The following is a 14,415-nucleotide window of genomic DNA, read 5'->3' on the forward strand; positions in this document are numbered from 1 at the left end:
ATAAGAAGCAAAAAAGAAAGAAACTTTTGAGAGGGTAAAAACTAAGTAGAAATTTTGATTTCTTGAAATGCTAGAGAGGGAAAAAAATGAGTTGAGGACATGTAATGGAGAAAGGTCCTTGATAAGCCTCTAAGATTCTTGAAGGGTACAATCAGAAGGATAATCCAGAGGCAGACCCAACTCCACTGGACCCAGATGATGTACCCATACTCTGTCTGTCTTCCAGAAGTGGACAGAATCTAACCCAGAAGAAAATAACATCATCCAGAGCTTCTACTTTTTTTCATACATTTTGAGTAATCAATATAAAGTGATCAAAGCACAAGAAGAAATAGGAAGAAATCATTGAAAACTAAAAGACAAAAATCCCAGAAAATAGGACACCCAGAATTACGTAGATATTTGAGTTATCAAATACTAACTTTAAGATTATGAGTCTGTGCTCTTGGCTCTCCATGAGCCCAGCGTCCTTCAGCCAAAGGCAAGGGCTGGTTCAGCCCCTTAAGGACATCTCCATCTTTGTTATCACTGCCATGTTGTGTTGATTAGGGTCAAAAATTGCACACGCTGCCAGCTTATGTAAATAAGATGCAGCTTCCTTATTTTCTGCTAGTGATGGAATCTTCCTTTCATCCTATAGAGAATAGATATGGAGGTTACACTTTAAACTTACCAGTCAGTAATATCTCACCCTCTGTAGGCTGGAATAGTCTCTTTGGAGTGACCAGGTCTCTTTTGGGTCAACGCTCAATCTTCCAGATTTCCCACCTCCTCTTTTTCAAGATGGCGTCTGGGTGTGGGGAAAGAGGAGATTTCAGAGTGTTGAGGAAGAATGGGCTCTCGTGCCATATGTTCCATTCCTGCTATGTCCTTCCACAGTCCTACTGTCCATGAGGATGTCCCCTGCACCACTGCTGGCCTCTGAATCTGAAATCTATAGCTGGTGAGTTTGCCATTGGTCTCTAGGCTCCATCTCAGCCCTTCCCACTCCTTAGCCCCATCTTGGCCCTTGCTGGTGCCACACCTGAGTGATCGGCCCTGCTCCCCCTTGGCTACAGGATCTCTTTACCCCTGTACTGGAAAACCTCACCAGCCACGTCATCAGCTAACTTCTTCTACAGGCCACAAGTGAATTTCTGAGTCTCTGCTACACCACTCTTAAGCCGAGGGAAGCTGGGGAATGCTAATTCACACATCCTCCTGCCATATCGGAGGTGCCATATTTTTTACTCTGCCACAGGCATCCCATGCAGCTGAGACATTCCCCCTGTGGGATGGTCTCCTCCCAGCGTGTCCAACAGCAGACAGGGTGAAAACGTCCCTGCTCCTGTCTGTACCCTCAATCTCTGTAACACCTACAGCCCTCAGTTTGGGCCTGAAGGGAGAGAGATCGTACTGTTAATATGTATGTTTGACTGCTTACTCACCTCCCTCCGGTGCTCTTCTCTTCCACTTCGATGGCTCAGAAGGGACATGCTTCTCACTCTCCTTTCTGTCTGACCTGAAACCCTCCTGTGTCATTTCCTTCCCCTTACCAGTGAATCTTGAAGCCTAGCCGCCCTAGGCAAAGATCTGTAGGAGTTACGTGCTGAACGCTCTACGTTTGAAGCTTTATGAATGCTATGGGACAATTGAGAATTAGGGATTACCAAAAATGAAAATACATTGGTTTCACAGTCCCCAAATATTCTACCTTTTCAACACATTTTGATACCTGGTGCTTTACGTATTTTATAGCTAATTCTTACAGCAGGGCCACCAAGGAACTACCATTAGCCTCATTCTGTACACGAGGGAAGTAGGATCAGACGGGTTAAGTTGCAGGTGCTCAGAGGCAGGATTCAGAGCCAGACGTGTGCATCGCACGTTCTCTTCCTCACAGCACACCTCCTCCCAGGCCTGTGGTGTCCTCACGCAGCCCTGGGTATCACATGGAAAATGCTCAGTTAGTGTCATCTACATAAATGAATAATGAAAGACGGGTGAATGAATTGCTACCGCACAACCTAAAGAAACCCTGGATATATCCAAACACTGGTCGGGATAAATAAAAGTTTTCCTGTGACTTTTGCTAACAAGCATTACTCTATGAAGCTTTGCTGTTCAAAATAAAAGCACTTTTACATGCTATCTCGTCTGGCCTTTGTAAGGATCAAGTAAAAAAGAAGACAGAGCAGGGGCTCTACGTCCATTTTATAATAGGAGAAACTGAGGTTCAGACTGCAGCAAGATACACAACGTAACACAACCGGAAGCAGACTTCTAACTCACTTTCCCTTCTCCTACATGTGACATGGCACTGTGGGAGTTACTGAGTGATGTAAAATAACTTGCGAGCTTTATATCTAATAATACAGTGATAACTCTGCTTAGTCAGGGAATGCTTATCCAGAATACCAAACTATTCTGAATATAGATGAAAAACCACAGAGCCCTTGCGGTCAACATAGAAGCTGCAGTCAAACCCTTAAAGGTCATGCAGTCCTTTGCTAGATTTCCTCGAGCTCTCATTCAAAGCACTTTTTAAAAAATGAATCATGATGTATCTGGTTTTCAGCCCACAACAGAATGAAAATATCAAATGAGAACAGGGAAGGGTGCACATTATCTGCAAGAAGACGGTGAGGGAGGAGACAGAAAGATGAATAAAGAGCATACACAGGAACCGTGGAGACCTAACCACCTAGGGTCAGCAGTGAGGAGACCCAACCACAACCCTTTGAGTGATTCCAGGACATCTCATTTTACAGATGTCTTAGGGGACAGCGCAAAAGTAGATCCCTTAGGAAGGTGATCTTGCTTCTGCTTTAACCCTTTGTTCTTTTTGAATGAAATAGTCAGTGATGTATTAGTTCCCTATTGCTGCTGTAACAAATTACAACCCATGTAGTAGCTTCAGACAATGCAAATTTATTATCTGACTGTTCCAAAGGTCAGAAATTCAAACTGAGTCTTACAGGCTAGACTCAAGGTGTTGGCAGAACTGCATTCCCACTGGAATCTCTAGGGGAGAATCTGTTTCCTGGACTTCCCAGCCTGTAGAGGATGCCTGCATTTCTTGGCTCATGGCCCCTTCTTTGCATCACTCCAACCCCTGCTTCTGTTGTCATGTCTCCTCCTCTTACTTTGACACTTCAGCATTTCTCTTATAAGGACACTTGCGATTACGTTGGGCCCACCCAGATCGCCTAGGTTATTTCCCTAGTTCACAATCTCTCACCAAATTACAGCTGCAAAATCTCTTTTGTCTCAGAAGGTAACATATTCACAGATTCCAAGACTGGGACATGAATGTCTCTGGAGGCCCATTATCTAGGCTAACATGCTGAAAAGTGAATTTCACAATCAATTCTACATTAATGTCACCATTTTATCTTCTGCAATCTTCCCCTCTCATCTGGGAAAGGGAGACAACCACAATGGGAGGTGTCCACCTGCCCTTTCTCTGAATAGCCAGGAGGGTATTCAGCAGATACTGTGAAAGGCAAAAGGAGTACTATAAACTGCAAAAAGAGCTCCCTGAATATGTAAAGTAAATATCCAAAGGAACTTTGGTTTTGTTGTCACAAACTGGAAAGAAGAAATGAAAGCCCACGTATGGTATCTGGCTTGGGGAAAGGTGGCCAGCCGTGGGCTGGAGTTTCCCCGCACACTGCCTCATAGAACAGGCAGGCGCAGGGCTCACGTTCATCAGAAAGAATATATGTAACAATGCTTTGTGGAAATCGGCCTGCACAAACTTTACACAATTTCTCAGCCCAAATGGCTACATTTAAAGAGGAAAACTCCAGTGCATGAAAAGTTCATAAATGTGGATAACAGAATAAGAAGTTGAGAAAAGTAAAATCTTCCAGACCACGGGTTCTCAACCTGGGATCCAGAAACCCCTAGAAAATAAATAAATGGGCTTCAAGTGTCCATGGGTTGTTGTTTTTTATTTAAGTCATGTGTAAAATTGAGTGTATTGGTATTATGTGCTTTTTTTTTTCCAGGAAAAGAATCCATAGCTTTTATTAGATTCTCAAAGGGGTCTGTGACTTTATAAGATATTTTATAGAAAGTGATCAATTAGGAATAGATTAAAAAAAAGACCTCATGTTGTTAATTGCCTGATACAAGAATTTGTTCGATTTTATCCATGAAATGTGCTCAATGTCCACATAGGAAGCAATCTGTATGCAAGCCCCAGAGCTCAACCTCTGCACCCACTCACAGGGCAGAGGAAACAAGTTAGCTTCCTGTTCTGTGGGAATGGTGGGTATGTGAGTTTCCCAAGGAGGACCTTTTTATACAGCTGCCAGCTCTGATCTCATGGATAAACAACGACAAAAGGCCATATAACTGGATATGCAAGATGGCACAGCGGGTTACTGTGACTCCACAGAATGTAAACTCGGTGAGGGCAGAAATCTTTGCACGTTTTCTTAATGTCCATGCCAACAACCGTGCCTATAAAGTGATCAATAGTAGCGATCAATAAAGATCCATAATGAATGAATCGATAAAGAGTTTTCTAAAGCCCTATGAAGATTGTGGGTCCAATGAGGCTGACTTTTAAATTTCTTTTACCACTAACAAGAAATGTACTGTTTTATTTAAAAGCTAAATATTAGTATTCAATAGGAAATTTTAATATTTTATTTATGATTGTTTTCATGCCTAAAGTTTGAAAGCTCTTTGATGAAACATTCTGACTTTCATCATTGCAGTATTTCCCTACATATATATGTGTATATGTAATATGTATATATATACACATATATGTAGTATATATATATGTGTGTGTATATATAGTAAAAAATATATATATTAAAATTTCACATATAAAAGAAAAGCAGAGGAAAGGCCACTACCTGATTCTTTTTATTCACAACCATATAATTTAGGACCTTTGGCCCCATGGAAATAAAAGATCTAAGCTTCAGAGCTAACAATAGCAGGATGAAACGTTTCTGTTGTTAATGATTGAGAACAAACTTCCCATGCATGGTGGAACTGAAGTGCGCTATTCCAGCTGTCATGTGCTAATTGGATTGTCTTTGGTATGGCTGGTAGAAGTCTGGCATGGATCGTTTCCGTGGGTATCTTGTGTCTGGCGCCCCAAATCGCAGCCTCTACACCCACAGATCTGTTTTGAAGTCTGAGCACTTTCTCACATCAAACTGTGGAAGGGAGGTTTTTGAATCAGAAATAAAGTCGATTTCTTGCATCACGGCCTGCAGCCCCGAGATATTCTGAACCTCTGGAAGTTGTCTCACCGGAGCTTTACATGTACCCATCAGTTTGCAGGGAAATGACTGGAAATGAGCCATGTTACAGAAAACATCTGGTTGAATGGTTCCATTCTCTCTTGAATTCTGGGAAAGCAGAGGCGCTGGTGCCACAAAGTAGTGGCTTTGGAGAGGGTAAACCACTCCTGAACGTAGTTCAGCAAAGCAGTGAGTGCCAGGGGGAGGGTTGGTCTAACGAGTGGCCTTTGAGTTTATTCCAGGAGAAGATGGAGGAATGAGGTCCTGAAGGGAGGGTCGCTCCTCGTCAGAGCAAACTGGACAGGTGGAGTTCTCAGAAAGGCAATTGGTGACTTTAGGTCATTTCTAAGATGCCAGCTGACATTTTAGGCAGTGGTCACGAGCATGTACACCCTTTCCAGGGAAGGGGAGGAGATATTAGAATGATTCAAAATCCTGGTTCTACCCTAGAGTTACTTCAAACCCGAAACTCAGGTGTCCCAGAAGGCCTCACATGCAAAACCAACTGATAGGTAGCCTTACAGACCAGTGAGGATGGAAAAGATTGCAAGACCAAGACACAAAGTTGAGGTGGCTCCAACACTGCTACTGAGACTGGCCCTTCTCGGGCCGGATATTGGGACCAGAGTTCAGGTCCAACAGGTACAGAGAGCCAGAGCTTATTTCAGACAGACACCAACAGTCCAGAAGGCCCAGACCGGGAGGCCGGGCATGACTGAAATGCAGGCAGCAGGTAGCACGTGGTCAGGTGAGCATTGGGGTGTGGTTTGAGAGGGCAAGATGCCCAGTGGGACTCCAACAACCACCTGGGACAAGGGGAATGAGACACTCCAGCTCCAGAGGGAAGGGCAAGAGCTCGCTGGTGTCAGGGGCCTAATAGGAATTCAGGTCAGGTGGGCACCTGAAGAGTTTTGCAGGGAACTGAAGCAATATGGGGCTCAGGCACCGAGCCAGGAGGAAACACAGAAGAGTCACTCCTGGAGCCCTGTGGCACCAGGGCTCCCCCCAAAGTACAAAGCCTTGAGATATGCTAGTCCCTAGTTTCAGACCTCTCTTGCTCCAGATAGCAGACATACCTTCCTGCTTTGGGACAAATTAGGGAGGACCGCCCTTTCTGGGAGAAGCGGGGAAAGTGAGGTTTGACACACCTGACGGAAACTCACATCCCCATGTACCTGGAGCTACTCACCTGGGTCTGTGTCTCCCTCAAGGTCTCAGGCACATCCAAACACGTTTAAGGGTCCAGGAGGCTGAAACCAACTGGACCCGTGCCTGGACCTTTGCCCAGTGGCAATGTCCTTGCCCTTGGAATTGCTGTCTGAACACATGGAAGCGAAAGAGAGCAGATATTGTTTCAGAAAAACATACTACATAAATGATTCCTTTAAAGTTGAATCTCAAAACTATGTCGCTATACTAGAACAAATTAATTTTATCCTAATTATGTTTTGACATTTGGTCCCCACTCAATAACAACTATATACATATATTTACACATATTACATGTCTATATGAGTATAAAAACATATGTATAAAAACCAAAAAGGTTTTTAACGTTTACATCATTCTGTACACACATTTATTAAAATAAACCAAACAAAATAAGATAAGATAAAATAAATGTAATACTCCCTGAAGGCAGAATAGGGCAAACGAAAGTTTTTAAAAGGATGTGGAAAGAAGGAACAGAAAGGACATTCTGAATTCAAAATCAGTCACAGGGCTTCCATTCCAGGCTTTGAGTCCAGAAAAGTCATCTTGACCTCTCTGGGCCTCAGTTTCTGGAATGTACCTGCTCTTAACCCAGTTCAGGAGGCATGGCCTCCCTTCAATAGTGGACAGAATGGCAGAAAGGCAGAGGCATGCCTTGCGTGCTGGCTCTGGGGAGATGTGATCCACCTCTCGGGGCTTGAGCATAGGCAATGTGTTACCCCAGCTCAGTTCAAGGGAGTTGAGGTTGACAGAGAATGCTATCACCGGAAGCCTCGTTCACTCCAGTTGCAACATGCTAATAGGCCCCAGACAGAAGACCTCACTGCCCTCCCTTCACTCTGCTCTCCTTGCCCCCACTACAATTACAACGCTCATCCCCAAACAAGCAACATAGATATTATCTGCAGCCTTGAAAGGGGAGAGCCAGAAAATGTGACTTTTGCCCGCGATTTGAAGATGTTTGTCCTTGCAGGTTTTCCATGGTCCTTTCGTCCTCTGAGTCTGGATTGTTTTCCCTTTGGCACCTGCAGCAACCACTTCTGATCACTAGAAAAGTCCAGTGCCTGTGGATGGGTTTGATCCCAAAGGAAAGACCTTAGTAACCCCAGAAGGAAAGACCAAAGAAACAGAGATCTGCCTAAACTCTGAACAGCCTGGATGACGGAGACTGGCCAACTAACTACCTCTATAACCTGGTCTAACTTCACGCACTGTTCTTATTATCTACCGTCACATAACAAATGACCCCAAATTTAGGAGCTTAAAACAACCATTTCATTATCTCTTTTGCTGGCAGGGCCCCACTGGTTGGTTCTTCTGTTCTACGTAATATCAACTGGGGAAAGGGGGCAGGGCTTATTGGTACTGAAGTGGCAGTTGGGCTAGTCTGGAGGGTCCAAACTAGCTTCACTCTAGTTGGAAGGTTGTACTTGGTCTCATTCCCATGACGGGTGCCTTTGGAGTGACGGCTGAGTCAGCAGGGGACGCCTCCCTCTCCCTGTGGTCTCAGGGTCTGCATGTAATCTCTGCAGCAGAGTAATCAGGCTTCTTACACAGAAGCCCAGAGCTCCAAGAAACCAAGGCAGAAGCTGCCAGTCTTCTCAAAGCCTCAGCCTGCCACTAGCGCAGGAACACTTCTTCTAGACTGTATTGGTCGGCAGTCCCAGCCCAGCCCAGATTCAGGAGGAGGGCAAATGGACCCCATTTCTCAATGGCAGGAGTGTCACGGAATTTAGGGCCGTCCCTTATCCAGCATACACATACACACATGGACACACACACACACACATACACTGAAACTGTGTGAAATGACAAGGAATTTTGATGAAAGTGACTTTTAAAAGCACTATTCTGGATGTAGAAGGAGGAGAAAAATGCAGGCTAAGTCACACTAGCAGGCCCCTCCCCCCACCCAGTCCCTTAGGCCAGGTACTCAGTCCCACTGTCCCTCTGATGTCACTTCACTTTGCTCCTCTGTAATCTTTAAGGCAGCCATCCTCCTCCCACCTCAAATCATGGCAAGCAGTAAATTGTAAAGGCATCTCCGAGCTGCTGAAAGAGGACCAGCTGTTGCAGGTGCAGACACAAAGGCCCCCAGTCTTCTGTCTCTGGCAGGTGAACCTGGGTCCGGCTGAACCCTTCCATATTGCTCCCCAGAGCAGCTCGCTCTGGGGTTCAGCAAGGCGACACCATTGCTGCCTTTCTCCACTAGTCCGGGCTGGCTCAGGTCCACGGTCTTTAGGGGAACAAATTTTGCCATCTTATTACAAAAACCATAACAAACCGGGAGGAAATTGCATGACTCTAGACTTTACTCCCTCACAGCATAACACTTTCGCGTCTTGTTTTCTCTACCCAGTGGTGGGGCTGCCTTTCAAATCCTAACTCGGATGCTCGGCCCTTATTCCATGCTTTGCTGACCTGCCTTTTCACTAGGGTTTAGTTTTGGACTTCAAATGCCCCGCCTTTAACGCTTTCTTTTTCCATAATACTCCTGAGACCATTCCAAAAAATGTCCTCATCTACTCCATGATACTGCTATAATATCTAACATATTTTCTCTTTTTTCTTGCTCTTTTTCCCCCCATGAATATTTATTGAATAACTGCCAGGATTCAGGTGCTTGTCCTGCGGTGATGGAACTAGATATGCTGCCCTCTGGCCACTGGTGGCCATTGGAGAAGTCAAGGGCTCACGGAGGCCAGGTGTGTCCTGGAAGAACCGAGGATGCAGCCAGCACTTCTGCTTGGCTAGGACCAGGGAAGGCTTCTGAGAAGAGGTGGCCTTGAAGGGAAAGGAGAAGTGTCCTGGAAGATAAGGAGGAGGATCTTCTGAAAGAGGGAAAGCTCGTGCAATGAAAGAGGCATGAACAGCTGGGAATGTCTGGGGACGTCACTGGTAATTGGGTGTCACCAGAATACAGGGCAAGTGGAAGAGATTAGAAATGTGACTTGAGCAGGCTCCAGTGACTAGCTGCCCTGTGAGCCCTTTGAGGATTTCACTCTTTCTTTGGTGGGCCATGGGGAACTTTGGGGGGGAGGGTTGTAAGCAACAGGCGATACGACCTGTTGTATTTTTGACTAAGATCACTATATTTCTTCAGCTTTCATTTTGTCTTTAATTTATTCTCCGTGTCTTTCTCTGTCTCTGAAGGTGCAGCATATCTTAACCTAAGGTCATTTAGGGATATATGTGTTCTGGTTCTTTATTTGCCCATGTCTATAAAGTATATCCATCACACCCTCTCTCCCTCCCGTCGTCCTCCCACCACAAACACTGGCAGGAGTTTGGATGTGGATTTGGGTGCAGCCTTTCCAGCACCTGCTCTGCCAGGGACCGTGCAAAGCGATTCCATAGTCCTCTCCTCCCCGCTTATGCTGTCTGTTCACTAACGCCGGATACAATGACTTGGAAGACTGGGGGAGACCATAGGCCCTGGTGTAGGAATTCCAAAGGAGCCTGGAATGCTGCTCTGGGGCCAGCGCAATGAAACAGTCAGCCCCACTCAGGCCGAGGCAAGTTCTCAGGCTTGCCTCTCATTTAGCCTGTTCATCAGTCAGACCGCCCGAACGTGACCGCTCTAATTGGCCATATAATTGGAGGGTCCTCTCAGCGGCACTATCCTGCTCCATCCACGTGATCCTTAGGCACCTTGAAGCTGCTTTTAGCATTTCGTTCACGGTTCATTGAAGGCTTAGTGCATTTTTCTTAGGCTTCCTCCATGAACGGATCTCCAGAAGCGATGTAACTAATCTGAATATATTTTAAACATAGTGGCCAATTCCGCAGTCAAGCAGGGGCCTATTCTTGATAGTCCCCTGACCACAGATTAGCCCCTGTCATCTCAGTCTCTGATTTTCATGAGAATCTTTGTCAACTTGGGTTTTCATGAGCTCCCCAGGACAAGAATGGAGGGAAAAGTGCCTTTAGGGAGCATGTATCTGCACAACATTCAAAGAAAACCCCATCAGGAAGAATAGGACAGGCCAGTGTGCCCATTCCACCTTCCAGAAATTCATATTGCAAGGTAATCAAACACATTCAATTCAGAAAGAAACAATATTCACATGTATGTATATATAACATACATGTTAACAATTGCTTCCCAACATTCTATTTCTCCTTCTACTTAGAATTGATTATTAGCTGAGCACTTTGCCAACAGAATAAAGACTAGCTTCCCTTGAAGTTAAGAGTGGTTATAGGACTCAATTTCCCAGCATCCTTTGTAGCCAGGGACGGCCAGTGAGATGTAACCAGAAGTATTGGAGGAGATTTGGAAAGAAGCTTCTAATAAGGGAAGATGTGAGCTCCACTAGCCTTCGTCTTTCTTCTACTACCAGCCTGGGACATAAGCATGATGGCTGGAGCTGTAGCAGCCATTTTAGACCTTTAGCTGATCTTAAAGCTCTAAGTCAGTTCTAGGTTAGTGGGACAAAAAATTAGGAGGTTAGGTCCCTGAAGACACCATGGGACTTCCACACCAGCCTTGAACTGCTTAACATCGGACTTCTTTTGTTTAAAAATGAATGAAAGAAGAAATGAATGAGCTTCAAGCTTATTTCAGCTATGCTTATTTTATTTTATTCTGTTATGTGCATTCAAACTTAACTCTACACTTGGAGATCTAGGTAAAAGTGGTTTAAGCCCACCTTCTCCCCAGTTTATAGTCTATGGGAGTCCAAAGCCCCCCTTAAGATACCATGTTTCCCCGAAAATAAGACCTAGCCGGATAATCAGCTCTAATGCGTCTTTCAGAGCAAAAATTAATGTAACACCTGGTATTACTTTACTACAGTATAAGACCAGGTATCATGTAATATAAGACCAGGTTAATATAATGTAATATAATATAATATAACATAACATAACACCGGGTCAATATAATATAATGTAATGTAACATAGTATAATATAATATAATATAATAAATATAATATAATATAATATAATATAGTATAATATAATATAACCAGGTCTTATATTAATTTTTGCTCCAAAAGACGCATTAGAGCTGATTGTCCCTCTAGGTCTTACTTTCGGGGAAACGCGGTACCTATGGACCCCCGAGTGTGTCTTCTTGTCACTCTGCCTCCACACTTGTTTTTGCCTGTGCCTTCTTAGCTCTGCCCTCCTCTGAGCCAAACATGGAACCTGTTCTCACTGATTCCCACAAAAACCCGTTCAGATCTGGACAAAGTATTATCTCTTACATGGCACAACAGACAATTTACAAGACTACACTGGACCTTTCTCTTAGCTTCAGGCCTTTTCCTCCCTAACCTCCCAGCACCTCTCTTGGCTCTTTAGCCAGGAAGATCCTATTGTCTCATCCATCCCTGTTTCTCCCTCTGTCTCTCCTTTCTCTGCTCTTCCTCTCTTCTGTTAGATTCTGTCCAAATTCATCTGCCTCACTCATAAAAAGCAATTCACTTGTCACAGCTTCTTTCCCCAAACTTTCCATCAGGTGCCCAGCAGACAAAAGAAATTCTACTTAACAGAATCCACTCTCCTTAAAAGGCAGTTGTAGTTTTTAGTGGCTTACTACTCTCTGCCAATGATGTGAATGCAACTCTAAAAATCTTAGGAAACTCCAAGTGCATGAAAGAGAGGGTGGGGCTTGTGGGAAGCGAAAAAGAAGTGTTGGAACCCAGGTCCTACTGTGTGTCTGAGTCACTCTGCACTGTTGCCAGGCCATGCATTGCTACTTTTAATGCATCGAGGCTGGTTCGCTTATTTCCTGGTGTGTGTCTCTTCCTGCTGGCAGCTACCAGTGTGTCTCTTGGAAGATGGGTTCCTGAGTCTTCACACTGTCTCCCCTGGATGTGGTCACTTCCTTTGGACATGACAATTGTCCGTCCCTCCAGTGAGAGTACCCATGATTGGTCACACCTCTTGGGTTTTCCAAATTTCTACTTATGTGTATCTACTTACGTGCATTATTAAAATGAAAATCCCTTTAAATGTTCTCAGAAGATATATGAAGCAAAACATGTTAAAATTCCAATTTTATTTGAGAAGGATAACATTAATTCATCATTAGCTTTAAATTGATCTAACATTTACCATTAGGTTTCTTTTCCCTCAATTGTCTCTTTAATCCTCACAACCTTCCTGTAATAACTGGCATTACAGACCCCATTTTATATTATAAGTAAATCAACGTGTACCCAGAAAAATGGATCTGCCTGCCGAGGGCACACAGCTAGTAGGTAGTGAAACCAGGATAAAGATGGAAGTTCCCCGATCCTAAGCCCAAAACAATTTTAATTGGCCGACATGCACCCTTGTCATGGATTAATTTACCATTTCCCTAGCAGAGAACAGAGAGAGGATTGAATGGAGCTAGAATAAATAAACTCTAACTGGGGAGGAGAGGGTAGGTGTGAACCGAGCAGCACGGTACAGAATCCTGGAAGCCAGAAGCAATGAGAGGGATGTTTGGTGTCAGAAAGAGGAAGAAGCCAAAGAGAAGAGGTGCTTTTGTGACAACAACAGCTTTTACAATATCTCCTGTCACCCAGGAGGTATTTTTTTTTCCTGATGAAGGAATTTGCTGTGACTGAGATAGTTGAGGCCAAGGCAGGTCAAAAAATAATTAGGAAGTATATTCAGGCAGAACAAGCCAGAGTCACGCATGTAACGTTAGGGCATGGTAAACCCTCAGCCTACAGAGACAGAGTATGGTTTGAATCGGAGCTCTCTCAGTGACGAAGTACTCCAAGGAACAAATCTCATTCTCAAAGCAGATTTTGAGAAAATCAGAATTGGAGCATCTGACAGCAGGCGTCTAGGGACATTGTACACAGTCCAACTAGTTGTTATAAACCACAGTCTTGGTGACAGGAATAAAGTTTTATCTAGTGGCGGATAGGCACATGCCCTCGCGCCAGCAGCAGCTGGCAAGATCACTTCCTGATTTCCGTGTTCCTCTTTCAACCCTGCTCAGTAAGAACCCCCCCTTCAAGCTTGAAAATTGCTTCCATTGATGGAAGTCCTACTACGTGCCACATACTGCCATGGCATACCACTACAGCCGAGGAATACCTGGAAACAGGGAGGGACAGCTGAGTCAGTGGTGCCCAACGGGCAGCCCGATGCCTGAGCACACCAGGTGTCTCAGGTTCACCATCCATGGGATGGCTATGGGTGGAACCACCTGGGTCTCTCTCTCTCTCTCTCTCTCTCTCTCTCTCTCTCTCTCTCTCTCTCTCACACACACACACACACACACACACACACACACACACACACACACAAAACCAAGGGCCTAAAACTTGCATACAGCCTTTCACGAAGAAATTCTTGTCCCCCTGAGATTTTCCAGGCCTGCTTGTAGCTATAAATCTACACCAGGAGGACCTTGGAAGGCCAGATGTTCTTCTGGAAGCCATCTGAAGACTCTCACCACCTACGGTTAGCCAACTAGGCTGTGCTCCTGCAGTGCTTCTGGCACACGAAGGCGGTCTGTCCATGCGGCCCCTTCCGTCCATGCCGCTTCCCCACTTCGTGGCCTGCAGCAACCATAGGTATCTTAGAATGCTCTCGAAGCCTGGCCGGTCTGGGTGCAGATTTCATCACACTACTGCTAGGATACTCCCCAGAGCTTTGATCTACTCAGCACTTACTTCTTGCCATGCACACTGCTTTGTGGTTTGGATACATCATCTATCGTCATCCTTCCAGCAACTGAGAGAAATATTATGATTATCCCGATATAAATGAGCAAACTGCAGCGTGGAAAGGTTGCCTCACTGGTCAGATCTATGACTCAGAAGTCAACAATAGATATGCTATTTGGACTTGGGTCTTTTTGTCTTTGTAGCCAGTGCTTCCCCAGGAAGTCTCGGGGGCTTGTCTACGCCTGACCCTTATGGTAGTCCTGATGACCTCCAGATCTTCCCTTGGTCACAGGGTCCCAAAGGAAGCCACAGGCTCACGATGACCCAGGATAT

The sequence above is a fragment of the Rhinolophus hipposideros genome (assembly GCF_964194185.1).
Source record: "Rhinolophus hipposideros genome assembly, chromosome: 18".
NCBI lineage: Eukaryota > Metazoa > Chordata > Mammalia > Chiroptera > Rhinolophidae > Rhinolophus > Rhinolophus hipposideros.